This window comes from Pelophylax lessonae (assembly GCF_965119305.1).
Source record: "Pelophylax lessonae genome assembly, chromosome: 11".
In the NCBI taxonomy this organism is placed as follows: Eukaryota; Metazoa; Chordata; class Amphibia; order Anura; family Ranidae; genus Pelophylax; species Pelophylax lessonae.
The window spans coordinates 46,395,391-46,422,375 of NC_138778.1; the positions used below are offsets into that span (position 1 = coordinate 46,395,391).

Sequence of the window (26,985 nt, forward strand, 5' to 3'; positions counted from 1 at the left end):
TTGTACCTATAGGTAAGCCTTTAATAAGGCTTACCTATAGGTACTGTATATATCTCCTAAACTTGCACCGTTTAGGAGATATTTACTTTTAATGCAGCTGATGACATCATCGGCGCATGCGCTCTGAAGGAACGGCCACCCTTCAAAGCCCTGTGCTCCCGCGCGCATGCATGGAAGTGATGTAATCGCGCCTCCGGCCAATCAGATGGCCGGAGGAGGCGAACCAGGAAGCAAACATGTCGGCTGTCCTGTCGCTTAGCGGGCGGCACTGCAGGGGCTTCGTTCTAAGGTAAGTATTTCATAATGAGCTAGTATGCGATGCATACTAACTCATTATGCTTTTGTCTTACAGGGTTTTTTTTTTTTTTTCATTTTTTTGTGGAGGGTTTACTTCCTCTTTCATGTCTGTTCTCTCCATGCTGACTTTTGCAAAAGTAGTGTTGAATTCAAAGATAAATTTAGTCAGTTGCTTGAAGGGTCAGCTTTCTATTGCATGAGGTGACCTTTCGTTTAGGATTAATAAATCTATACTGGACTTATTATAAAATCATGTGGTGCTCTCATCCTTCCCCTTCCTTTCCTGCTGCCTTTTACAAGAAAGGATGCTGTATATGAGAGTGTAGGTCAGCATGTGCCCCTGAGGGCTGCTCAGCTTAATTTAGCCCTGCTATCTTTAACAATGGAACATTCCCCAAAGCATATACCTATCCTGCTTTTTTTAAAGCTGGACTCCAGCCTTCCCTTTAGTTTTGCACAGTTGTACAAGCTCCTCTATTATACTGAATTTTTTTATTCTGATTTCCTGCACTGTGCAGAGCTTGCTGTTCATTCACAAACCGAAGCATAGTAAACACAGTTTACCCTGTTTCAGGTATAAATGGACAGAGTTGGTATGGATCACTGAATCTCTATTCAGAAAAGCAATTGGCCAGTAAATTACAAATTTCCGCTCTCCGTCCGGACAGATCCCCCATAGCAGCCAGTGGGAGAGGGGAGGAGGGAACCCTGCAGAGTTGCGTGGGGGAGGGGGGGGCGGGGGGACACGGGATCAGCATAAAGAAGCTGGATAGGAGGAATGGAGGAGACGGCTGCATATAGAGGAACCAATCTCTCCATTTTCCTCCTGCTGCCGCCGAATGCCTGCTGGAGGGAGAGGAGGAGAAGCAGCTGCAAGAGGAAAATGGAGATTGGTTCCTCTATATGCAGTTGTTCCTGCCACTCATCCTATCCAGGTGTACAGGGGGGGCCACATGGGCCCCATGCAGCATGGGGCCGGGTCGCAGTTGCATAGTTGCCAACATTTGAAAAAAATTTCCAGGGACACTTTGCAGCACAGCTATCAATTACTTACCACACCCACTTCCCTGAAGCTCCGCCCACTCCACATAATTAATCTCCGCCTACTTATAAGATTATAGGGTCTACTCAATAAAGAGAAAATTACAGGAAATTGAAAAGGGAATTTTAAACTTGAGGCCAAAGTAGCAGAGTTGGAATAATTTTCCCATTCAGCTGCACTACTTTTGCCTAAAGTTTAGAATTCTCATCACAATTCCCTGCAATTCTAAAGTGTCAATGTTCTCAGGTGTGACCATACAAAAAATGTAATATGTAAATATAAATAAAGTGCAAAGTGTAAATAAGTACATTGCTGGGACAATGTAAATTACCCGGGACAGGCTATTATTTTGCCGGGACTGTCCCTGCAAAAACGGGACAGTTGGCAAGTATGCAGTTGTGACCCCTGTAGGTACACCTCTAATAGGAGGGTTTAGTTCTGCTTTAAATGATCAATTTAAGGAGTTTTCACCCTCCCTGCTGGATTTTTTCATATGTATTTTATCTTATGGAGAATGTAACAGGCAGATGGCAACACCCAAAACTCCCAGGTGGTCAGAAACACAGTCCTGAATTTTGACAGGTGGACCTTGATAGTAGTATCCAAAATGTATATTGAAAGTCAGGCATAGTTCCCAACTGTCCCTGATTTCGAGGGACTGTCCCTCATTTGGAACAAAGTCCCTCTGTCCCTCTTTCCTCCTCATTTGTCCCTCATTTTGCTCTGATCTATATAGTTGTAGATAAAATTCACTATTTTATCTTTCAAAAAGTGTTTCCCAGTACTAAACCTTTCACCCAATTTCTAAATTGCTGCATTTGTAAATTCCAAAAGCCAATATAAAGGAATAGTAGTGGTAAAAAAAAAAGCCATTGTGGGTTTGACCAATCATTTTTAACCCCATGGCAGGGGGTGTGTTCTATGCTTACATACATTTGCTAATAGGTGCCCCTCATTCTCATCTCAGAAAGTTGGGAGGTATGGGTCAGCCGATACCCAGCCCACCGCTGGGTATCCAAAATAATACTTTTGGGTGGACTGACCATTTTATAAATGGCTTTTTTTTTTAGCAGTGGACATAAAATAATAAAATAAATAAATAAATTATATACAAAAACACTTTCCATTCCCTTTAAGGAAGACAAGTATTAGCTTCTCTTCTTCTGCTAACGTCTTACAATTAGCCTGGGCAGTCTTATTCTTCCCGAACAGCCATGCTCCAGATCAGAGGAGGTTTTGCTCTGCAATGAGTCTGCTTCGTGACGCTGATAGCAGTAGACAGCAGGATGCACAGTCTGTGGGAGACACAAACTCTCCATGTCAGGCCCTCCAGGGTGTCTGAGACACAGCAGAGGATTCAGGAGCCGAGCTCGATAGATTGGAAGGGGGAGGGGGGGTGCACCATGCCAAGAACAAACTTAATTCATATGTGGGGAGGGGAGAGATTTTGATGTTAGGAAAGAACACATTCTGTTAACCCAGGACTGCTTGTACATTTTTCTTCTACCATCTTTATGGGACACTGACCTGCCTTACATTTCTTATGTAGCATTCTTGAGGAACGTGTCCATTTTTGGGACTATACCCCAACCCCACATTGGAGAACACCACCAGCTCATTGAGCAAATTGGGCATGGGGTTCATCCATAATAAATACATAAAAATAAAATATGTTAATGAATTCCTAAAATCTCCTGCAAGCTTTAATATGTTAAGGTCATTTTAAAGTATAACTAAAGGCAAAACTTTTTGTTTTAGTTTTTGAGGGATTAGAACGCCTGTCAGTTTAAATTAAGGTCTGTGCCCCCCGCTAAGGAGATTAACCCTCTCTATTTCTCCTGTTTATCACTATCATTGAAAGTGAAAGTAATGCCCCGTTTCCACTGAGCTTTCTGGTACGGTTCGGTTCGGTACGGTACGCTATTTATGCCGTTTCCATTGTGAATGGTACCCTAATTCCGAACCGTACCATACCACTTTTTTGGGACCCTTTAGTTGGGGTACCAAGCACATAATGCCTCGTTTCCACTGAGCGGAACGGTTCAGTTCGGTACAGTTTGGAAGGGTTAGAATGGTCCGGTCTATTCAAAAAAGTCTAAAAAGTCTATAAACACCAAATGAGGTGTTTGTTTTGCTCTTTCATTTGATGTGAGCATTGATGGTTTCCTGTCCACCAATCAGTGGACTCTATCGTGTGACGCCAGTAGCTCCGCCCTAACCGTACCGTACCATTTCCTATGGCCCTACATCTGAAGCAGGACCAGGAATGGTGCGGTTTGGTTCGGTTGTATGGGCCGCTTTCATAATGGAAACACTCAAATTAGCGTACCGTACCGAACCGACCCGAACCGATCCGCTCAGTGGAAACGAGGCATTAGTACCGTACCAACAGGGTGGAGCTACACTCTGCAGAACTTTGATTGGTTGACAGAGAATCGTCTATCACAACTTTCCTGCTACACCACGCCTATCATGAAAGGGTACTATTGGCAGTGGAAACACAAGGTGTACCGTACTGAACCGAACCATACCGTACCATACTGTACCACTCAGTGGAAACGAGGCATTAAAGAAAAGCTCAAGATTTGGGTTGTCCCCAGAAAAGTAATAGAGGGGAAATCTTCCAATGGGCACACTAGTTCTAGTGACCTGGGGGTTCCCAAGGAATTCCCTTAACCGCTTGCCGACCGTCGCACGACTATTTACTGCGGCGGTCAGCCCTGTACAGGAAGTGACGTCGCTAGCCTGTGAATCTGTAGGGGGCGAGCGCACGCCTCCAGAGCTGCGCTCCCACCCCCGCTCGTTCCCTAACAAGTCCGCGCGTGTGACCCGATGTCCGCCGGTCACTCGCGATCTCCCCGTGGAGAGGGAGAAAGGCAGGCGGCTGATGTAAACAAAGCTGCCTGTCATTCTCCCTGTTCTAACTGCAGAGATCATACGATCCTGCTATGCAGGATCGTATGTCTCTGTGGTTACATCACTAGCCACACCCCTTTACAGTAAGAAGCACGCCCCTAGGGACACACTTAACCCCTGCATCACCAATAAAGTTAACCCCTTCCCTGCCAGTGTCATTTTTACAGTAACAGTGCATATGTATAGCACTGATTACTGTAGTAATGTCACTGGTACCCCCAAAAGTGTCAAAAATGTCAGTCAAGGGTCCGATCTGTCCGCCGCAATGTCGCAGTCCTGCAAAAAAATCGCAGATCGCCGCCATTACTCGTTAAAAAAAAAATATATATATATATATAAATGACAAAAATCTTTCCCTTAGTTAGTAAACGCAATAACTTTTGCGCAAACCAATCAAAATAAGCTTATTGCGATTTTTTTTTACCAAACATATGTAGCAGAAAACAAATTGGCCTAAAATGTTAAAAAATTTTAGATTTTTAAATTTTTTTTGGGGAATTTCATATAAAAAAAATTGAAAAATATTGTTATTTTTTCAAAACTTAAAATTTTTTGTTTATAGCACAAAAAGTAAAAATCACAGGTGATAAAATACCACCAAAAGAAAGCTCTGTTTGTGGGGAAAAAAAGGACGTCAATTTCATTTGGGTACAGCATCGCACGACCGCGCAATTGTCCGTTAAAGTCACGCAGTGCTGAATCGCAAAATAAGGCCTGGCCAGGAAGGGGGTAAAATCTTCCGGGGCTTAAGTGGTTAATTTTCTGGAATTTCCTCTCACTTCCTGTTTGGCTATGGGACAGGAAGTGAAGAGAAATCTCCGAAATTGGGCACAGATGGTGAAAAAATCTGACAAGGGTTATAACCCTTGCTTGCTCTATCCAAAATGAAAAAAAAAGAAAAAAAAAAAAATTTTGCCTAAAGTTCTACCTTAAGCGCTTGTTCACATAGGTGGAAGCCCTTGCCACTCTTTTGAGAATTCCCCTGGGGGAATCAAGTATGGCAAAGGATCTGGGGGTCCTAGTAGATAACAGATTCAGCAATAGAATGCAATGCCAAGCTAATTATTAGCATGCATTAATCCCTTCTCTCCAAAGGAACTCAAATATCCAGTCTCTGGTTCAAGGGGTTGTATCGGGGTGATACCTGCAGCTAGAGGCATTACACTGGTACCGTTTTTTAGAGCAGATGGTCAGCTTTCTTGTAATAACAACCAATGTGGCTAATCAGCTGCTCGGCTTTTATTACAAGCAATGGGAAGGGATGCCCCCCCCCTTTTATTCAACCTTACCAACTATGCAACAATGATGGCACCCCATTTGTAGTTTACTTAGTGGCTGGGAGGTGATATGTCACCTCCTCACTGCCTGATTCAACCCTGAAAAGGATGAACCTCCATGCATTGCATGTGATTTTAGGGCAGTACGGCACAGCCCCACTTACTTCAATGGGTCGCGTTGGGTGGCAGTATTGCCCACTGAATGCAACAGGAGGTTACATGTTTTAGCCTGGAAGCAAAGCTTGTGGCCACTGCATGTATATACTGTAATTGCATGTCCTTGTTTAGGTGAGCAGTTGGGTGGTATTAAAACCTCCATTTAACCTTCTGCTTTTACAGCTCCCTAGCCAGGGCCGGTGCTTCCACTAGGCAAACTAGGCAGCCGCCTAGGGCGCATTGCCACCTAGGGGCGCAGCCACGAGTCGGCACTCTCCTTTATTAATGATCCCTGTGAGCTGAGGGGAGGGGCAGCAGTGGGGGAGGAAGAAGGGACAGAGGAAGATACTAGGTGTCTGGGGCAGTGGCGGAACTACCAAGCCTTGGCTTTCCACCAGTGTTGGGTGGGCCCCAAGAGGCAGGAAGGGAGCCCACAGGAGTGCTGCCTGCATGATGATCTTCTTCGGCTGGAGCTGTGGTGAGCACTGTGGTCCAGGAGAGGAGTGTCCTAGGAAAAGGAATCACAGTGAAGGAGGACAGAGCGCGGGCCACTCTCTTCATACCGCTCAGTGAGCGTCCCCAGAACAGGGGATCGGGGTCCCTGGGTGTGACATGGAGGATCCCTGGTGTGAAAGGGAATCAGGGTCACTGGGTGTAACAGGGATTCGGGGTCACCAGGAGTGCCATGAGGAATTTGGGTTCCTGGGTGTGTCATGGGGGATTGAGGTCCCCAGGTGTGACATGGAGGAACATCAGGGTCCCCAGGTGTGACATGTAAAAACATCAGGGTCTCTCTGGGTATGACATGGAGGAACATCAGGGACCCCTGGTGTGACATATAGGAACATTGGGGTCACTGGGTATGACAGCATGACGTGGAGGAACACGGGGTTCCCTGGGTGTGACATGGAGGAACATCGGGGTCAGTGGGTATGACAGCAAGACATGAAGGAATATTGGGGTCCCAGAATGTGACATGGAAAAACATCAGGGTCCCTGGGGGTGACATAGAATGACATCAGGGTCCCCAGGTGTGACATGGAGGAATATGGGGGTCACTGGGTATGACAGCATAACATGGAGGAACCATCAGATCAGGGTCACTGGGTATGACATAGAGAAGTTTTTAACCCCTACCCTTTTTATTTTTTTTTTTTTAGGGGGGGCGTAAGTAGCTGGTCTTGCCTAGGGCGTAAAATAGTCTAGCCCCGGCCCTGTCCCTAGCACCACATCTACAAGAGCCCTTAAAGTCATTTTGAATATCTTTAATCTGACACTTTCATAACAGTAATAATACCTAGTTCCTTGCCTTTCAAGTCGTTCACTTTCTGATATGGGGTGACATCGCTCTGTCCCTGTTTCCAATTTGTGCACTTCTGTTGTCACCCTGGCACATGCAACACTGAGGGATATTTGGCGCAAGCAAAATGCCAGTGATACTGGAGCAGTCTTTGCTGGGCTGGGGGGGGGGGGGGGGTTCAGTTCCAGTATGAGTCCAAAAGGTTCTGGTCCACTTAGATGGCTGCTGGCGTTGAAGAGAGAAGCAACTCTGTGTGAAATACAGACCCTGGCACATGGGCTTCTGATGGAGACACAAGCGGCCATTTCAACATGCATTACATAGGCATGGTCCACCTTTGTCACTATTAGGGAACCCACCTGGAGAAATCATGTGTCTGTATGGGGATTTCCACTCAATTCAACCAGCCTGTGTAATCCACAAGTGAGAAGTGGCCTCAGCCTGCGGGTCTCCTCTAAACCATGACCCCTAACGTGTATCGCCCCACCCACCAAGACTTAGTCATATGACTATGCCCCAGTGAGCAGGGCGTAACGCGTCAGGGGCGAGGTTAAGCAGAAACCCACAGGCTGAGGCCTCTTCTCACTTTTGGATTTCACAGGCTGGTTGAGTTGAGCAGTGATCCCCATACAGACACATAATTGCTCTCTGGATCAGCAGATGAATACTGCCAGCATCTTGTTAATCCTGAGGATCGTAGGCAGAGGTTTATTCTTGTTTGGAGCGGCACCATAAGCTACATTCACTGGCCACTTTTATTATTCTGTTAGGTATACCTGTTTAATTGCTTGGTAACACAAATTGCTAATCAGCCAATCATATGGCAGCAACTCAATGCATTTAGGCATCTAGAATAGGTGAAGAGGACTTGCTGAAGTTCAAACTGAGCATCAGAATGAGGAAGAAAGAGGATTTAATTGGCTTTGGATGTGACATGGTTGTTGATGCCACACGGGCTGGTCTGAGTATTTTAAAAAATTGCTGATCTACAGGGATCTTCACACACAACCATCTCAAAGGTTTACAGAGAATGGTTCGAAAAAGAGCAAATATCCAGTGAGCGGCAATTGTGTGGAGGAAAATGCCTTGTTGATGTCAGAGGTCAGAGGAGAATGGGCAGACTGATTCGAGATGATAGATAGGCAACACTAGATTCAAATAACCACCCATTACAACCAAGATATACAGAACACAACTCTGAAGGCACAACACATTGAACCTTGAAGCAGATGGGCTATAGCAGCAGAAGACCACACCGGGTGCCACTTTTGTCAGCTAAGAACAGGAAACTGAGGCTACAATTTACACAGGCTCACCAAAATTGGACAACAGAAGATTGGAAAAGTGTTGCCTGCTCTGAAAAGTATTGATTTCAGCTGCAACATTCTCCAACATGAAAGCATGGATCTATCCTCCTTGTCTCAACAGCTCAGGCTGATGGTGGTGGTGTAATAGTGTGGGGATATTTTCTTGGCACACTTTGGGCCCCTTAGTATCAATTGAGCATTGTTTAACCACTTGCCGACCGCCGCCTGACTATATATGGCGGCGGTCAGCCCCTCCCAGGCAAAGTGATGTACCGGTACGTCACTAGCCTGGGAGCCAATAGGGGGCGAGCACACGCCGCCGGAGGCGCGCTCCTGCCCCCGCTCGTTCCCAAAGCACCCCGCGCGTGTGACCGGCGGACCCGATGTCCGCCGGTCACTTGCGATCGTCGGGTGGAGAGGGAGAAAGGCAGGCGGCTAATGTAAACAAAGCCGCCTGTCATTCTCCCCTGTGTAAAAGCACAGATCATACGGTCCTGCTATGTAGGACCGTTGATCTCTGCTGTTACACACACAGCCACATCCAATCACAGTTAGAAGCACGCCCCTAGGGACACACATAACCCCTCCCTCTCCAATAAAGTTAACCCCTTCCCTCCCAGTGTCATTTTTACAGTAACAGTGCATATGTATAGCACTGATTACTGTAGTAATGTCACTGGTACCCCCAAAAGTGTCAAAAATGTCAGTCAAGGGTCCGATCTGTCCACCGCAATGTCGCAGTCCCGCAAAAAAAATTGCAGATCGCCGACATTACTCGTTAAAAAAAAAAAACAATAAAAATGACAAAAATCTTTCCCTTAGTTAGTAAACGCAATAACTTTTGCGCAAACCAATCAAAATACGCTTTTTGCGATTTTTTTTTTACCAAACATATGTAGCAGAAAACAAATTGGCCTAAAATGTTAAAAAATTTAGATTTTTACATTTTTTTGGGGGGAAATTTCACATAAAAAAATGTGAAAAATATTGTTATTTTTGCAAAATTGTCGCTCTTTTTTTGTTTATAGCGCATGATCAAAAAATCGCACAGGTGATCAAATACCACCAAAAAAAGCTTTGTTTGTGGGAAAAAAGGACGTCAATTTCATTTGGGTACAGCGTCTCACGACCACGCAATTGTCCGTTAAAGTCACGCAGTGCCGAATCGCAAAATAGGCCCTGGTCAGGAAGGGGGTAAAATCTTCCGGGGCTTAAGTGGTTAAATGGCACGGCCTACCTGAGTATTGTTGCTGACCATGTCCATCCCTTTATGGCTACAGTGTACCCATCTTCTGATGGCTCCTTCCAGCAGGATAATGCACCATGTCACAAAACTCAAATAATTTCAAACTGGTTTCTTGAACATGATAATGAGGTCACTATACTCCAATGGCCTCCACAGTCACCACATCTCCATCCAATATACTCCAATGGCCTCCACCGTCACCACATCTCCATCCAATAGAGCACCTTTGGGATGTGGTGGAACGGGAAGTTTGCATCATGGATGTGCAGCCGACAAATCTGCAGAAACTGCGTGATGCTATCATGTCACTATGGGCTAAAATCTCTGAGAAATATTTCCAAAACCTTGTTGAATTTATGCCACCAAGAATTAAGGCAGTTCTGAAGGCAAAGGGGGGGTCCAACCCGATACTAGCAAGGTGTACCTAATAAAGTGTCCAGTGAGTGTATGTTCATTAAGTCCTCCACCTGGAAAATTGCCATGCAGCCATCACTGGAGGGCACCTAGGGAACAACTGGCTGCAAAGAGGCTGCCAGAGAGCGGCAGCACCGAGTTGCAACAAAGGATGTAAAAAAAGATGAAAATAAGTATTTACAAAATGGTAACTGTTTATTATACACACTACTTTAATGAACTAAATATCATCCAATTAAGGTTTATATCTAATAAAAAAAATATAAAAACGTTGACATTATTTTAAGTGTTTCCATGGACACTGAGCTGTGGAACTAATTTATCTGCACCCATTAGACACAGTACGGTATACACAATACAGCACACTGATTAATTAACAGCATGTGCAAACAGGAAAATTGCATCCTCACGGAATTTGCTATATGCCAGTAGTTTGTAGTTTATATACTTGGAATGTATACAACTGCTTTAAAATGTACGCCAGCTGATCTGTGGCATGCCAAAAATAAAAATGAGGGTTTCTCTAATGTTTTGGGTCTATCTAACCACTATAACCATTCATAAATAAGCATACCAGTCAGTCTTTAGATTTGGTGACTGCATTCGTTTTCTTTTTTCCAGCCTTCTCATGTTTATTTTCACCTATAAATAACACTTACCCTATCCTTGGGTGTCTACGCTCAATTCTCCCCGGTATCTATGGAAGGAGCCTTGGTTGTCAAACACCTCAAGCATGTCAGCCTTTGTTCATCTCTATTATCTGGTGAACTGATGGGATTAGTAGTTTGCAGAAGAAATATAAGGATGCTTTTGCTTTCTTTTCAGGTCACAGAAATTGACAAGGACACAGAATTCTGTAAAGGTCAAGAGGCAGGGCTGCTGATAAGGCAGTACTGCCAGCCCTCCTGTACTGGGCCTGGGCCTCATCAGTTCAAAGAGGGGGTCCGGGCACCTGCTGAACAGGAGGGCTGGCTGTGCTGTCCTATTGCAGACACCAATCCTCTTCTGCTTCCCCAGGCAGTGCTGCCAGCTTCTCCTTCTCTTTCTCCCTCCGACTGCACTGTAGGGAGATTGATCCTTGCACTTGTGCACATTTCCCCTGCAGCGCTGCTGGCTTCCCTCCTCTCCTCTTCCACTGGCAGCTGCTACGGGCACACAGGGGAATGTTTCAGAATGAAGAGCAGGCGAAGGGGCCATAAATATGTAATTTACTGTCTCATTCCTTTTTTGAATGAACACAGTGAGCAATTAGTACCAATCACTCCTGTGCCCATTTCCCCCGCAGCGCTGCTGGCTTCCCTCCTCTCCTCTCCCACTGGCAGCTGCTACGGGCACACAGGGGAATGTTCCAGAATGGAGATCAGGCGAAGGGGCCATAAATATGTAATTTACTGTCTCATTCCTTTTTTGAATGAACACAGTGGGAAATTGGTACCAATCACTCCTGTGCCCATTTTCCCCGCAGCGCTGCTGGCTTCCCTCCTCTCCCACTGGCAGCTGCTATGGGCACACAGGCGAATGTTTCAGAATGAAGAGCAGACGAAGGGGCCATAAATATGTAATTTACTGTCTCTTCCTTTTTTTGAATGAACACAGTGAGCAATTGGTACCAATCACTCCTGTGCCCATTTCCCCCGCAGCGCTTCTGGCTTCCCTCCTCTCCCACTGGAAGCTGCTAAGGGCACACAGGGGAATGTTTCAGAATGGAGAGCAGGCGAAGGGGCCATAAATATGTAATTTACTGTCTCTTCCTTTTTTGAATGAACACAGGGAGGAATTGGTACCAATCACTCCTGTGTCCATTCATCACTGAAGCATAGTAATCTGTGTTTATTATGCTTCAGTTTTTGATTGAGCTGAAAGCCTCAGAGCACTGCCCATTCGTTCATCTGTGCAGCTGAGGCTGCAGAGAAAGGGATTGGTAAATCTATGTCTTTTGGCATGGGGGGCTGTCATGTAGGCTGTATGGGGCCCCGTGATTTCTTACAGCAGCCTAGGTAACAGGCAGTGGCGGCTGGTGCTCCATGGGCCGGGGGGGGGGGGCGACAGATGGACCACATCATACCCCCCCCCCCCCCCGGACCACACCTGCTCGCACACCATACCACTCCGCTTCCTGATTGGCTGGTAGGAGAATCAGTGTGATGATAGGGAATATTCATTCGCTATTGTCACACAACTGGGTGGGCTCAGGGTGCAGTGCTCTGCGCCCCGAGCCCTCCCTTTTTTTAAGCCAATTAGCGCCTATGGCTCTAATCACGTGCTTCAAAAAAAAAACCCCTTTGCAATCCATGCGTCCGGCGCCCTGCATGTAGATTAGGGGGCAGGATGCATGGATAGGGGGGGCGGCACCCCTTCGTCCCCAATGGACCAGCCGACACTGGCACAGATATTCTCTGTGCTTGCTGGAAATGCCCTTAGCATGAAAAAAAGTTTTTCTTCCTTTATTCTCACCCGTGAATAACGCACTTCTACTTTATACGCTCAATTCTGCACTGTATCTATAAAAGAGCCCAAAGTTGTCACGCACCTCACTGCAAACATGTCAGCCTTTGGTCACCTCTATTATCTGGAGCTGATGAGATTAGTCATTTTCACAGGTCACAAGCAGTGACAAGGACACAGCATTTCTGGCGAGGTCAACGGGTATTCTCTGTACTTGCTGAAAAGAATCTTAACATGAAAAAAGAAAACGAATGTAGCCTGAAGACTGAAAAGCTGCAGTCTATAACATTTTTTTTATATGCACTTCTATATGTACATTCCATAGTGAACGTTATAGGAACAGACAACACAAGGGCAGCTTATTTGGATGTCCAACACACGCAGCTCACTATGACGGCCCCATATGAATTGAACATCAGCATACTAACAGCTAGATAGGCTTGAGATAGATAGGGTTAATCAGATAGATAGGTTTAAGGATTGCAATCAATATGTGCTCTGACATCCAACCACGCATGCGGGCTCGCAATATAAGCATGCCGTAATGATTTATACCTGTTCTTGATAATTTGCTAGACTATATGACCCCCGATGTACTCTACAATCCCTTCCTCATGGGCTTGTTTATTGACTCCAACACCTTTCCTTCTATTGCTAAGACCTGAATGGCTTTCTATTGCTTTTTTGCATATTTTCCTTTGTGTTGATTAAAATTCCCAGCATGTACACTTGGTAAGACCCGGGCCTGATCCACAGGGATCCTGTAATTGATCCTATGGCTGATCTTGCTCATACTGCATAGTTATTACACCATTGTCTTCTATTTATATATTCATGGAATGTATTTGTATAAAAGGTCTGCTTTGGTTTGATGACTATTTTAATTGATTTTATGGCTTTGGGTTGTTTTATCATGTGCTAAGTAAACTTACCATTCACCATATACCACTAACTATGCCACCATATATTTACTAATGTTTGAGTGATTTGTATGATGCATTTCTCATTGATTTTCATCAATAAAGACTGTAGGTATGCAGTCTTTGGAATATACACTATATTGTCAAAAGTATTGGGACACCGGTCTTTACACACACATTAACTTTAATGGCATCCCAGTCTAAAGCCCAGTACACACGTACTGATCGTCTTTTGTCCAGGGCTGTGGTGTCTGCTGAAAACTGCAAAAGACTGCACACGAATTTTGTCGGCCAACAACAGCCGACTGCAGAAGTGATGTCATGTGATGGTTCACTTTCCTTGTATTTTTTCTTTTCTGAGCATGCCCAGTCTTGCTAATCTGCTGTCTGTCAGCCGAAATCTGTACTGACTGGCGAACAATCGGCCGTTCTGGTGACGGCCAACAAAAATTTTAAAGTCTGCACGACAGATTCTGTTCGGCCGAAAATGCGCTGTCGGCTGTCAGAAGCATCATACTAACAAGCCTACAATCGGCCGAACGGTCGTCGGCCGAATATTTACGGCCGACAATCGGTACGTGTGTACGGGGCTTTAGTCTATTGGGTTCAATATTGAGTTGGCCCACCCTTTGCAGCTATAACAGCTTTGACTCTTCTAGGAAGGCTGTCCACAACATTAAGGAGTGTCTCCATGGGAATGTTTGACCATTCTTCCAAAAGTGCATTTGTGGGGTCAGGCACTGATGTTGGACAGGAAGGCCTGGCTCGCAGTCTCTGCTCTAATCCCAAAGGTGTTCTGTCGGGTTGAGTTCAGGACTCTGTGCAAGCCAGTCAAGTTCCTCCACCCGAAAACTCGTTCATCTATGTCTTTGGGAACCTTGCTCTGTGCACTGTTCCAAATCATTTGGTGGAGGGGGGATTATGGTGTGGGGTTTTTTTTCAGGGGTTGCGCTTGGCCCCTTAGTTCCAGTGAAGGAAACTTTTAAGGTGTCAGCATAACAAGACATTTTAGACAATTTCATGCTCCCGATTTTGTGGGACTAGTTTGTGGATGGCCCCTTCCTGTCCCAACATGGCTGCGCACCAGTGCACAAACATGATCCATAAAAAACATGGTTGAGCGAGTTTAGGGTGGAGGAACTTGACTGGCCTGCACCTTAACCAAATAGAACACCTTTGGGATGAATTAGAGCAGAGACTGCAAGCCAGGCCTTCACGTCCAACATCAGTGACTGACCTTACAAATACGCTTCTGGAAGAATGGTCAAACATTCCCATAGACACACTCCTAAACCTTGTGGACAGCCTTCCCAGAAAAGTTGAAGCTGGTATATCTGCGAAGGGTGGGCCAACTCAATATTGAACCCTACATACTAAGACTGTGATGTTATTAAAGTTCATGTGCGTGTAAAGGCAGGTGTCCTAATACTTTTGACAATATAGTGTATCTAGGATCACCCATGAATGCCGTTTATGTTTAAAGCAAAATTAAACAGCAAAAAAAAAAAAAAAAAAAAGCCCCCCCCCCAGGAGCCATAATGTACTATAGTGCACAGCATATTAGCACATTACGGCAATCTTACCTGCCAGACAATCCCCTCCAGCACTGCAATGTCTGCTGTCACAGTCTTCCTTTCGGGTTCAGACTCTTCACCTGCCTGACTGGCCAGGCTAGGATGATGTAATTCCCACCAATGTGCACGGGTCACATCATCGTGCGCATTTGCAGCTCAGTGTACATCAACACTGACACTCAGAGAGAAGCAGTTATGACAGAAGAGGCCAATAGGGTCCCTTCTGTCATAAAAATGCTACCTGTCAAGGTTTTTTTTAGGGTTCAATTCCACTTTGACAGGCTCCTACCTGGTGTATAGTCTAGGGACAATATGCCTACCTTAATGTACAAGCTCAGGGATAAATTTCTTCGGTAAGCTTGCCATGTAGGACCATATTAAACGTGGCCTGAACATGTATCAGCCATAACTATGAATCTATTGGCACTTTTCCACTGCAAGTACCGGCTCGGCTCTACTCGGCCCTGCTTGGCCCGGTTTGCTTTACCACTGCTGGTACCGCATGGTACGGTGTTTGAACGGTTCTGTACGGTACGGTTTGCTTTTCCACTAAAATAGTACTAAAGTTAAGTGGGTGGGATAACAACGGGGTGGGTGGGATTCTCTGACCAATCAGTGGCTAGTAGTGACTGCATGCAAAGGATTGTGGGATATGGTACCGGGTATGGTACCTCTTGGAACCACAATCGAGTAGGTACTGTTTTTGAGAGCCGTACCGTTCGGTTCCAAGCAGTGGAAAGGCGCCGCCGTACCGTACCGTACCGTACCGATCCGTTCCTACACCATACCATGCGGTACCAGCAGTGGAAAAGCACAAAAGCGAGCCAAACCGTTCGGTTCCATGCAGTGGAAAAGCGCCAATGACTACCCACCTAATATAGAATAGGACTCTCTTTTTCTGCCAAAACAGCCCCTTTTGCCCCTAAATCAGCCCTGAGCCCTTGAGGCATGGACAATACAAAGGTGTGCAGTGGCATCTGGCACCAAGCTGTCAGTAGCAGAATCTTTAAATTCTTCAAGTTGAGAGGTGGGGCCTCTATGGATCGGACTTGTTTTTACAGCATATCCAAATCCCAGACGCTCAGTTGGATTGGGATTTTGAGAATTTGGAAGTCAACATCTAGAATCTGTTGTGTTCCTCAAACTATTCTTGAACTATTTTTCTACTGTGGCGGGGCACATTATTCTGCTTACAGAGGCCGCTGCCATCAGGGAATACCGTTTCCATGAAGGGGTGTACTTGGTCAGCAACAATGTTAGGACAAGTGGTGTGTGTCAAGTAACATCCACTTGAATGGCAGGACCCAAGGTTTACCAGCGGAACAGGCTTCAGCTACATTCCCCACATCTTGGCCATGCCTCGCTGACGTGTTTCTCCCCGATTGGACTTAGTCGTAGATGCCACAACTAAGCCCAATCAAGGTGAAATGTGTCAGAGGGGTGTGGCCAAGTCACGGGGATCGTAGCTAAAGCCTCTGTGTGTTTATCAGCAGGTGTGGTTGATCTGAATGGTGTGTGCCCCTAAGTTTCTTATAGCCGTTTGGAGTTCGGGTTGAAGATAAGTTTGGAGGACACCCAAGCTCATCTCTAGGACAGTCAGGACGGTGAAATCATTCATTTTTAAAATAGTATTGATTGCCTTGATTATCCTAGAGCTGTACAGGTGCTAGAAGTATCTACTATTCCAAAGGAAAAAATGCTGAAATGTAGTTTTTGCCAAGAGAAAATTGTAAACACAGTTGCATTAATAGAAAGTTATTAGAAAGGAACCTGTCAGGGCAGACATTTGGGAGTGGATAGTGCTACTTGTTTTTGCAGATTCAAGCACCCTATCCTTCGGTGCTGCTTTAAGGATGCCATACATTCATTTAGTTCCCAATTAGATCAGTCTGTTGGCCTCCCCAGTGTCGGGACAAGGTCATCTAGAGCCCAGGGCGAACATGTCAAATTCCACCTCCCTCACCCTCAAGATGTATGAGCATTATGTGCAAAAATCCCCTCCCCTACCCTCCTCTCATTCCATATTTGCCCCCAGCACAATCCCCCCCCCTGAAAAAAATCCCTCTTCCTTGCACACATCCCCCCCAAATATACCCTCCTAGCACAGATGCCCTCCAATCATCCCTACTAGTACAAATCTCCCTCCCAGTAAAAAATTCTCCTCCTAGCACAAATAACCACCCCCCCCCCCCCCACCATAGTACCTTTTCTAGCACAAAGCCCCCCCCAAACAAGCAGAAATCTTCTTCCCCCATCTCCCCTCTTAACACAACTCGCCCCCCCCCCCAAATCCTAGCACACCTCTCCAAATGTCCCCTCTTAGAACAATTCTTACGTCCTGCTGCCCCTCCCCCAAATTCCCCCTCCCAACACAAATCCCCTCCCTCCAATCTCCTTGTGGTGCCCCCAAACCTCACGATGCCACAGTGCCCAGGGCAGCCCCCCCTCCTGCCCACCCCTTGTCCCAGCCCTGGGCCTCCCTGTGGCAAAAAAGTTAGGTGGAAAAAATATTGGCTGAACAGCCCCTGCTTCCAATCAGATGCAGGTATGGTTTAGGTTTTCTGACAACTGATGCCGTCAGCTGCCAGAAAACCATAGCTGCACTGTTAAGCATGGATGGAGTATTCTATTAGATTTCTTTTGCATAGCTCTTAGCTTTCCTGGATTTCAAGGGACTGTCCCTGATTTGCAACAAAGTTTCTATGTCCCTCTTTCCTCCTCATTTGTCCCTCATTTTAGTCTGATCTATATAGTTGTATATAAAATGCACTATGTATCTTTTTAAAAGTGTTTTCCAGAGCTAAACCTTTCATCCAGTTTCTAAATAGCTGCATTTGTAAATGTCAAAGCCATTATAAAGGAATAATGTGGGTTTACCAAATTATTTTTTTTCTAAAATCTTTCTTTAGGGGGCGTGGCAGGGGGTGTTTCCTATGCCTACATACTTTTGCTAATAGGTGTCCCATCTTCCCATCTCCCAGCTAAAACAAAATTTATAGATGCGAAGTGTTTAACAAAACCTTTTAAATTAAAAAAAAAAACAGGAATTTTATAGCAAAAACAATTTGTGTTTAAACTCTAGGACAGTGATGGCAAACCTTGGCACCCCAGATGTTTTAGAATATTTCTCATGATGTTCATGCACTCTGCAGTGTAGTTTATCATCATGGGAAATGTAGTTACAAAACATCTGGGGTGCCAAAGTTCACCATCACTGCTCTAGGACAATCCCAAGGACAAGTCTCCAAATTTTAGTAGGCCTTTCCATGGGAATCGGGGACAGCTATGCATTTCCCAGCAAAGGCAGCGGATACTTCAAAAGCAAATTCGTCGGTTGGAGAACGAAATGGCTATTCCATGCTATTTATAAAGTTGATGATCTTGTGGCCTTTCAATGCAGTATCTGGTTGTTAGGAAGGAGGTGGTATACTTCAAACATTGTCCCATTTAGATAAGATGACTCATACGCACGCTCCTACATTTCTGCTCGTGATAGCGCCAGGCTTCAAAGTCTTTGCCTGCAATGCATTTTCTTTTTGTCTACAGCTTGAAGTTGAACTTTGCAGAAATAGGTTTCAAAAACACTCTACTCTAGGCTTTAGCTTGATCATATAACTAACTGGAGTTCTTCTCTGCAAACTCTCCCTTCACCACCCAGTGCTAGCTACAGCTATTTTTATGCTGTTTGACTGTTCTGTCTGCAGACAATTCTCAGTAGGACTTTTTCCTTAACTTTCCTTTTCATTCCTCTCCTTTGCTCCCCGCTTCATTCTTTTTCCTTCCTTCCTTCCTTCCTTCCTTCCTTCCTTCCTTCCTTCCTTCCTTCCTTCCTTTCCTTTCCTTTCCTTTCCTTTCCTTTCCTTTCCTTTCCTTTCCTTTCCTTTCCTTTCCTTTCCTTTCCTTCCCTTTCCTTCCCTTCCCTTTCCTACATTCCCTTCCTTCCTTTACTTCTCTTCCCTTCCCTTCCCTTTCCTACCTTACCTTCCTTCCTGTCCTTCTCTTCCCTTCCCCCTTTTTTCAGTAGGACTTTTTCCTTAACTTTCCTTTTCATTCCTCTCCTTTGTTCCCCACTTCATTCTTTTTCCTTCCTTCCTTCCTTCCTTCCTTCCTTCCTTCCTTCCTTCCTTCCTTCCTTCCTTCCTTCCTTCCTTCCTTCCTTCCTTCCTTCCTTCCTCCCTTTCCTTTCCTTTCCTTTCCTTTCCTTCCCTTCCCTTTCCTACATTCCCTTCCTTCCTTTACTTCTCTTCCCTTCCCTTCCCTTTCCTACCTTCCCTTCCTTCCTGTCCTTCTCTTCCCTTCCCCCTTTTTTCAGTAGGACTTTTTCCTTAACTTTCCTTTTCATTCCTCTCCTTTGCTCCCCGCTTCTTCCTTCCTTCCTTCCTTCCTTCCTTCCTTCCTTCCTTCCTTCCTTCCTTCCTTCCTTCCTTCCTTCCTTCCTTCCTTCCCTTCCCTTCCCTTCCCTTCCCTTCTCTTTCCTACCTTCCCTTCCTTCCTTTCCTTCCCTTCCCTTCCCTTTCCTACCTTCCCTTCCTTCCTTTCCTTCCCTTCCCTTCCCTTTTTCTATTCCTATGCTCTACTCTCCCCTCCTACCCTCCCTTACTTGAACTTTTGATAATGCCCTGTGGTGGGGTGAAATGCGTCAGCCACAGCGGATCATATCCGGCTGGTGAGACGCACACCGGAGTGAACTTCTGGTTTTCTATGCTGTATACCTTCATACAAATGTGAGTGGATATGTTTTTAACCTGTTGATTTTAAGTAATAAATGGAATTACGCTTTGTGGATTTCTTCTGCCATTCTATCCACATAAAAGCACGAGTACTTTACCTCCCTAAACACTGAAGAGCCAAGCCAGTGAGGAGGACAACAAGAACCAGCATACCCAGGATACTCATAAAGCCTATTTGACTCCTATTTGTCACGGGGGTCCATAGCAGCTGGCGAATGAGTGGGCACAATGTAGGGGAGCACGAATTGCACTTTATTTCAAACTACAGCACTTTGTGGCACTTTTGCACAATGGATAACTTTATTCCACAATCATGAAGATTTAATATCACTGACTTTTTGTATGAAGATTGTGTTGATGAATTTTTGTGTTATTTAGTTAAATATTGTTGATGATTAGGAATTACTTGGTTTGCACATTAATCACGAAGTCTAATAGGGGGTAAGTTCCCCAATTCTGGGTAGCGCTCTACACAAGTTAATTTAAATTCAAGGCACACTGCTTTAATAGATCAGCAACCCATTACCAGCACATATTACCACTATATTACACACCATAAGTGCGGGAATACATATATTTCTTTGGTTTACCTTCCCTTACTGGTTCTGATACCGAGGAGCTTTGACAGGCACAAAGGTACTGCGCTGAAAGGAAGTGAGGGGAAATTGCCACAAAAGGGAAACATACTGCACACCAACTCAACAAAGGCTTTAAGCCTTCCCCAAGTCAGAAAGTTTACTCAGTTTATCATAAACACTTTGTGATCCTCTGCAGCTAAAACTCAGAGAGCACCTCACAAGGTCATTGGGAGTGTACTTCCTAAATTGTGTACATCGTAATTTCCTCTTCTTTGGCTTCATTCAATGTTTACATGGTAAGATTACTTAAACTAAACTAATCACTTCTGTTTGTGCTACCTTACTAAATAAGCCTATGTACGATAAATGGTAGGTTGGTACACTTATAGCTCAAAGTTTGTGGACACCTAACTACCACATTCATATAAGCTTGTTGGACATCCCATGCCAAAACCATCCCCGTTAATTTGGAGTCCCCCCCAAGTAACATGTTGTCACATCTTCCTAGGTGCTGTCTAAGGTTAGCTGTGAGGTTGTACAGGACACCCTTCTTCTCTCCCTGGCCATCTGACAACGTGGCTAGCAAGGAGAAAGCTGTTTTGACAGATTGCACTTATCTCTCTCTGCAGGCACTTGCCTGAGACAAGTATAAGGAATGCAGAGGGTGGGGTCATGTCAGCTAAAATATTCCAGGCAAGCAGTCAAGTGCTTAAAGAAGGAAAAAGTTGCATAATGTCAAAGCAGTCATCTCCTTTCTAGCTGTGTTGTGGGATGGCTGAGGAGGTGAAGGGTGCCCTATTCACCCTCACAGCTGGACCTAGAAAGCACATTGGAAATGGGACAAAGTCAGGACCGTCTTTAACACAAGGCAAAAGGGGCAGCTGTCCCGGCCCCAGTCAGTGTTGTGGAGCCCAAAGCAGCTGCCTCTTGACCCAGACTGCATGTGAACAGTTGATAAATGAATTTGGGTGGGCCCAAGAAAATGTTTGCCCAGGGTTCAATCAAAATTTAGGATGGCCCTGGACAGAGTATTACATGTATGTTGTCCCCTGGGGAACAGAACACATTAAAGCGGAGTTCCACCCAAAATTGGAACTTCCGATTTAAGACCTCCTCCCCAGCTCCTGTTTTGGGAGTGGGGGGTCGCAGGTACCCGATTCTGACAGGTACCTACTCCCACGTTCGTTCCGATCACATTAGGTGATCGAAAGCGGAAGTTCTCCTTCCAGAAAGACTTCTGGGACACATAACAGGTCCTAGAAAACGTTGGGACCAGTCACAGAGAGAAAGCGCCACTCGTGTATGTGCAGTGGGCACCCGGCTGTGAAGCCGCAAGCTGTCACAGCTGGGTGCCCATAGTTGAGATGCCAGCCCTGCCGAGAAAGGACAAGGGGAGAACATGGCTGGGGTGAGTACACTGCTGGATCATGGGACAGGTGAGTGGCTGTTAATTAAAAGTCAGCAGCTACACTTTTTGTATCTGTTGACTTTTAATAAACAAAAAAATTACTGGAACTCTGCTTTTTTAAAAATCAAAGTGAGACTTCTTCTTTAATATAACAGGGGAGAGTTACTTACTTTTAACCACATTTTATTCGTATTTCGGGGGTGCAAACTTTTCTTTGAAGAATTTATTGAAAGCTTTATTATATTTTATTTTGGCCCTGTTCATAAGTAGATTTACATTTTGGTATAATGGTGTGGCTGTGCATACACATACAGGGACTCTTTGCTGCGTCTAGACTCTAGACCTTACTGAATAATCCTATTGCCATCAGTTATTAAATTCTACATTATTAGCAGCACTGAGCAATATTCCTTCTGCGACGTCTCTACACATTATGATATGTCTGTGCTGGAAAACTCTGTGCTATGAAGTTAAGTGGGGCAGAACATTTAAATTCCTAAATCAGCTATGTAGTGCAAAAACGGGACTTCAGAGAAACAGTCAGGGTTTGTTTTATTGAAATGTACAGGCCTAGGGCTACTGGAGGAATCTTATATAGATGTGTATGTCTGAAGAACAGACAGAAGAGTTTGCCACTAGTCACTTTCAAAATGGGGACAACTAATCTGCATTCTGAAGTCTCAGCATTTTAAATGTTTTTATGTGTATGTAAATACTATTGTTGCTATAAGACCCCATTCACATTAGGTCGCTCCGACTTTGGGGGCGACCTGTGAAGTCGCGTGCAGCGCGACTTGCACGGACTTCACATAATGGAAGTCAATGCAAGTCGCCTCCAGGTCGCCCCAAAGTAGTACAGGACCCTTTTTCTAAGTCGGAGAGACTTGTGTCGCTCCTATTAGAACGGCTCCTGTACTACACAGTGGGAGCGGGAGGACCGCGACTTGTCAGGCTGACAATTCGCCTGACAAGTCGTATCAATGTGAATGGAGTCTAAGGACAAAAGTTTGTGGACACCTGGCCATTACACCTATAGGAGCTTGTTGGACATCCTATTCCAAAACCATGGATATCATATGGAGCTGACCCTCCCTTTGCAACTATTACAGCTTTTAGAGGATTTAGAAAGGCTGTCCAGAAGATTTTGGAATTTGTTTTTGGTAATGTGTGCCCTTTCAGCCAAAAGAATGTGTGAGAGGTCAGGAACTGATTTTGGATTAGAAGACAGTGCTAGCAACTGGCTTTCCAATTTTATACAAGTGTTCAATAGGGTTGAGGTCAGGACTTTGGGGTGACCACTCACGTTCTCCCACATCAAACCCTCTGTTTATGGACCTGAGTATGTGCACAGTAGTACAGTCATGCTGGAAGAGAGAAGGGCCTTTTCCAAACTGTTGACACAAAGTTGGAAGGGCACAATTGTCTAACATGTCTCGAAACGCCTGAATTCAATAATCAATATGACAAATATGGAAGCTGCCATTGCTACTTTGGTCTTCAACCCCTTTCCTGCAACAGTCTGTATATGGACATTGTCCCGTTCCAAGGGAAAGTTATTTGTTATTTAATATTCTCCTATTAGGTCCATAGAGACATGGATGAGCTTGGGGTCAGAGATGTATAGTAACGAAGTAGAACTACTTAAGTACTGTACTTAAGTACCGAAATGCGGTATCTGTACTTTCCTAGAGTAGAATTTTTTTCTCCTACTTCTACTTTTACTTCACTACATTTTTTCGATGATTTCGATACTTCTACTCAAGTATTTTTTTTTTGTGCTGCATAGTTACTCGTTACTTTAAAAAAAATTACCACTACCAGAACAGTAGATGGCAGGTTCCATAAAGCTCAAAAAAATGTGTATAATGTCATTTGTAAATCAGCGCATACGAAAATAAAGGCTGTGTATAATAAAAGCTGCTATACCAAATCTTTCCAATAAAAAGAAAATATGAAACAAACAAATAATTGGTGCTACAGCGCTTAAAGTGCATCAAGAAACTACTAACAAACACAGGTTAATCATTTGAATAAATCATTTGAAATAATAAAAACAATATGATGTTCAAACTTTTGACTTATTTCTTTAATAAACTACATAACACAGTACTTGTACTTCTACTTTCAGTACTTGAGTAGAATTTTTTTTTCAAAACTACTGGTACTTTTTACTTTTAGTACTTAAGTAGCAAATTTTTTGAAAAAACTACTTGCAATACTTAAGTAAAAAAAATGTTGAATACTTTAGTACTTCTACTTAAGTAACTTTTTCTGCGACCACTTCCACTTCTACTCAAGTAATTTTTTGATCGAGCACTTGTACGTTTACTCAAGTAGAAATTGCGAGTACTTTATACAAGTCTGCTTGGGGTGGAGGAACATGACTGGCCTGCACAGAGTCCTAACCTCAACCCGATAGGACACCTTTGGGATGAATTACAGCGCAGACCGTGAGCAAGGCCTTCTTGTCCACATCAGTGCATGACTTCACAAATGCCCTGCTGGAAGAATGGTCAAAAACTCACGTAGACACACTCCTAAAGCTTGTGGACAGCCTTCTCAGAAGAGTTGAAGCTGTTATAGCTGCAAAGGGTGGGCCAACTCAAAATTGAACCCTATGGACAGAGACATTTGAGTACTGTCCGTGATACTTTTTTTATTTGCACTAACATACAATTTTTCAGGACAAGCTTTCTTCAAGATCCAAGCCTATGGACTAAGACTGAAGTTCATGTGAGTATAAAGGCAGGCGTCCCAATACTTTTGGTAATATAGTGTATTTAATACTGTAATTATTAGACACAATTACAGAATTAAAAAAATATGAGGAATAAACTTCCTCAAAAGCTGGTTCTGGCCAGCTCAGTGGATTGTTTTATAAAAGGCCTGTCTTCTTTCCTAAATGCACATAGAGAATATAACTGGATAACAATATTTATAGGTAAAGTTGATCCAAGGAATATCCGGTTGCTTCTTGGGGGATCAGGAAGGATTTTTTTTTCCTTGCTGGAGTAAATTAGATCATGCTTTATTGGTTATTTTTTTTTGCCTTCCTCTGGATCAACTGTGGATAAAGAATAGTGTATATGGAGGTTTTTGATTTGTTTCTGTTTTTTTTCTCCCTGTTGGTTGATCTGGATAGACTTGTGTCTTTTTCAGCCAGGTTACCCATGTTACTATATAACCAGATTAATAAAAAAAAATAAACATTGTTATGCATTCCTCCGTTTCAAAAAACAGAGCAGTGTTTTATTTAAACAGTGTACCAAATACAAGCCTTGGGCTCCATGCACACCTGTAGAAGCAGCTATGGCTGGTGCCAGGATTTTTGACACCTTAGGCGAAACCTCATTTTGCCGTCCCTGACTCCACCCCCTTTGCACTGCCCATGTATATGGTCGAGCTGGCAGGGATAGAGATTTTTGTGGCGCTTCTCCACTATATCTTCAGCCTTGGTCTGCAGGCCTGCATCTGTGCCTCTGAACTCGACCTGAAGACAAATAGCGGTGACACCAGCTTGTTTCCTTATGCTAACTGTAGTCCGCAGAAATATGGATAGGCTAGGGTAGTATATGGACAGGCTAGGGTATTATATAGACAGGGTAGGGTAGTATATAGACAGGCTAGAGTAGTATATGGACAGGCTAGGGTAGTATATGGACAGGCTAGGGTATTATATAGACAGGGTAGGGTAGTATATAGACAGGCTAGAGTAGTATATGGACAGGCTAGGGTAGTATATGGACAGGCTGGGGTAGTATATGGACAGGCTAGGGTAGTATATGGACAGGCTAGAGTAGTATATGGACAGTCTAGGGTAGTATATAGACAGGCTAGGGTAGTATATAGACAGGGTAGAGTAGTATATGGACAGGCTAGGGTAGTATATGGACAGGCTAGGGTAGTAAATGGACAGGCTAGGGTAGTATATGGACAGTCTAGGGTAGTATATAGACAGGCTAGGGTAGTATATAGACAGGGTAGAGTAGTATATGGACAGGCTAGGGTAGTATATGGACAGGCTAGGGTAGCATGCTGAGCTCCTAATAGTTTCAGTTGCCTGTCAGTCTCTGGAATAAACTTTTTAAGTCACTGGCCTGGGGCAAGCATGCAAATCAGGAGATCCGGATTAAAGCCAGAGTTCCTAATCTGCATACTTGTTCCAAGTGAGTGCTTCATAAAGTCACAGATCAATATGTCCACCGGGGAACTTCTCATACGGAAAGGTCAGCAATGGCTGCTTGCATATTTCCCCAAGGCTGGTTTTCACTATTGGTAACAGTGTTGCTACGTTGCCCAGTAGGAAAATGTAATTTATTAAAATGAACCTGAACCTAAAAAGTATTTTTTATCTTATGGGGGCCATCTAAAAAGCGTTAATTGTGCCTAAGCAGTACCTTGAAACATCAATCTTATCTCTGGAATTACTCCTGAAAAACAGCAGAGCATTTCCTGGTATGTAGGGTGCCCAGGCACTCCATTGTCAACAGCCGTACGTACACTCACCGGCCACTTTATTAGGTACACCTTGCTGGTACCAGGTGTGACCCCCTTTTGCCTAATTATTCGTAGCATAGATTCAATAAGGCATTGGAAACATTCCTCAGAGCTTTTGGTCCATATTGACATGATAGCATCACGCAGTTTCTGCAGATTTGCGGGCTGCACATCCATGATGCGAATTTCCCGTTCCACCACATCCCAAAGGTGCTCTATTGGATTGAGATCTGGTGACTGTGGAGGCCATTGGAGTACAGTGACCTCATTATCATGTTCAAGAAACCAGTGGTGAGATGAATTGAGCTTTGTGACATGGTGCATTATCCTGCTGGATAGAGCCATCAGAAGATGGGTACTCTGTAGTCCAGGGTTTCTCAGCCAGGGTTCCGTGGAACCCTAGGGTTCCTCCTGATGTTGCTAGGGGTTCCTTGAGTAATGGGCAATTTCTGCCTTTCTGATATGTTCCTTTTAGGTATCTGTAGGGGGTAATTCTTCCCAATGATGACAAGAGTAAGGAACATTCTTCCCACTGACTGTCACACTAATGTGTCATGTGTTGTAGATTTTTCATTTTTAGCAGGGGTTCCCCGAGACCAGAAATGTATTTCAAGGGTTCCTCTGTGTTGAAAAAGTTTGAGAAAGGCTGCTGTAATCATAAACGGATGGACATGGTCAGCAACAATACTCAGGTAGGCCGTGGCATTTAAACAATGCTCAATTGGTACTAAGGGGCCCAAAGTGTGCCAAGAAAATATCCCCCACACCATTACACCACCACCACAACCAGCCTGAACCGTTGATACAAGGCAGGATGGATCCATGCTTTCATGTTGTTTTTGCCAAATTCTGACCCTAATCTGAAATCGAGACTTATT

At 44.5% G+C, this 26,985-nt stretch overlaps 1 protein-coding gene across 3 annotated transcripts in view; it reads right to left on the reverse strand.

Annotated features, from left to right (window-relative positions):
• Positions 1-26,985, reverse strand: part of RALY (RALY heterogeneous nuclear ribonucleoprotein) — a 323,405-nt gene that overhangs the window by 248,236 nt on the left and 48,184 nt on the right. The gene's annotated exons all lie outside the window — the stretch shown is intronic.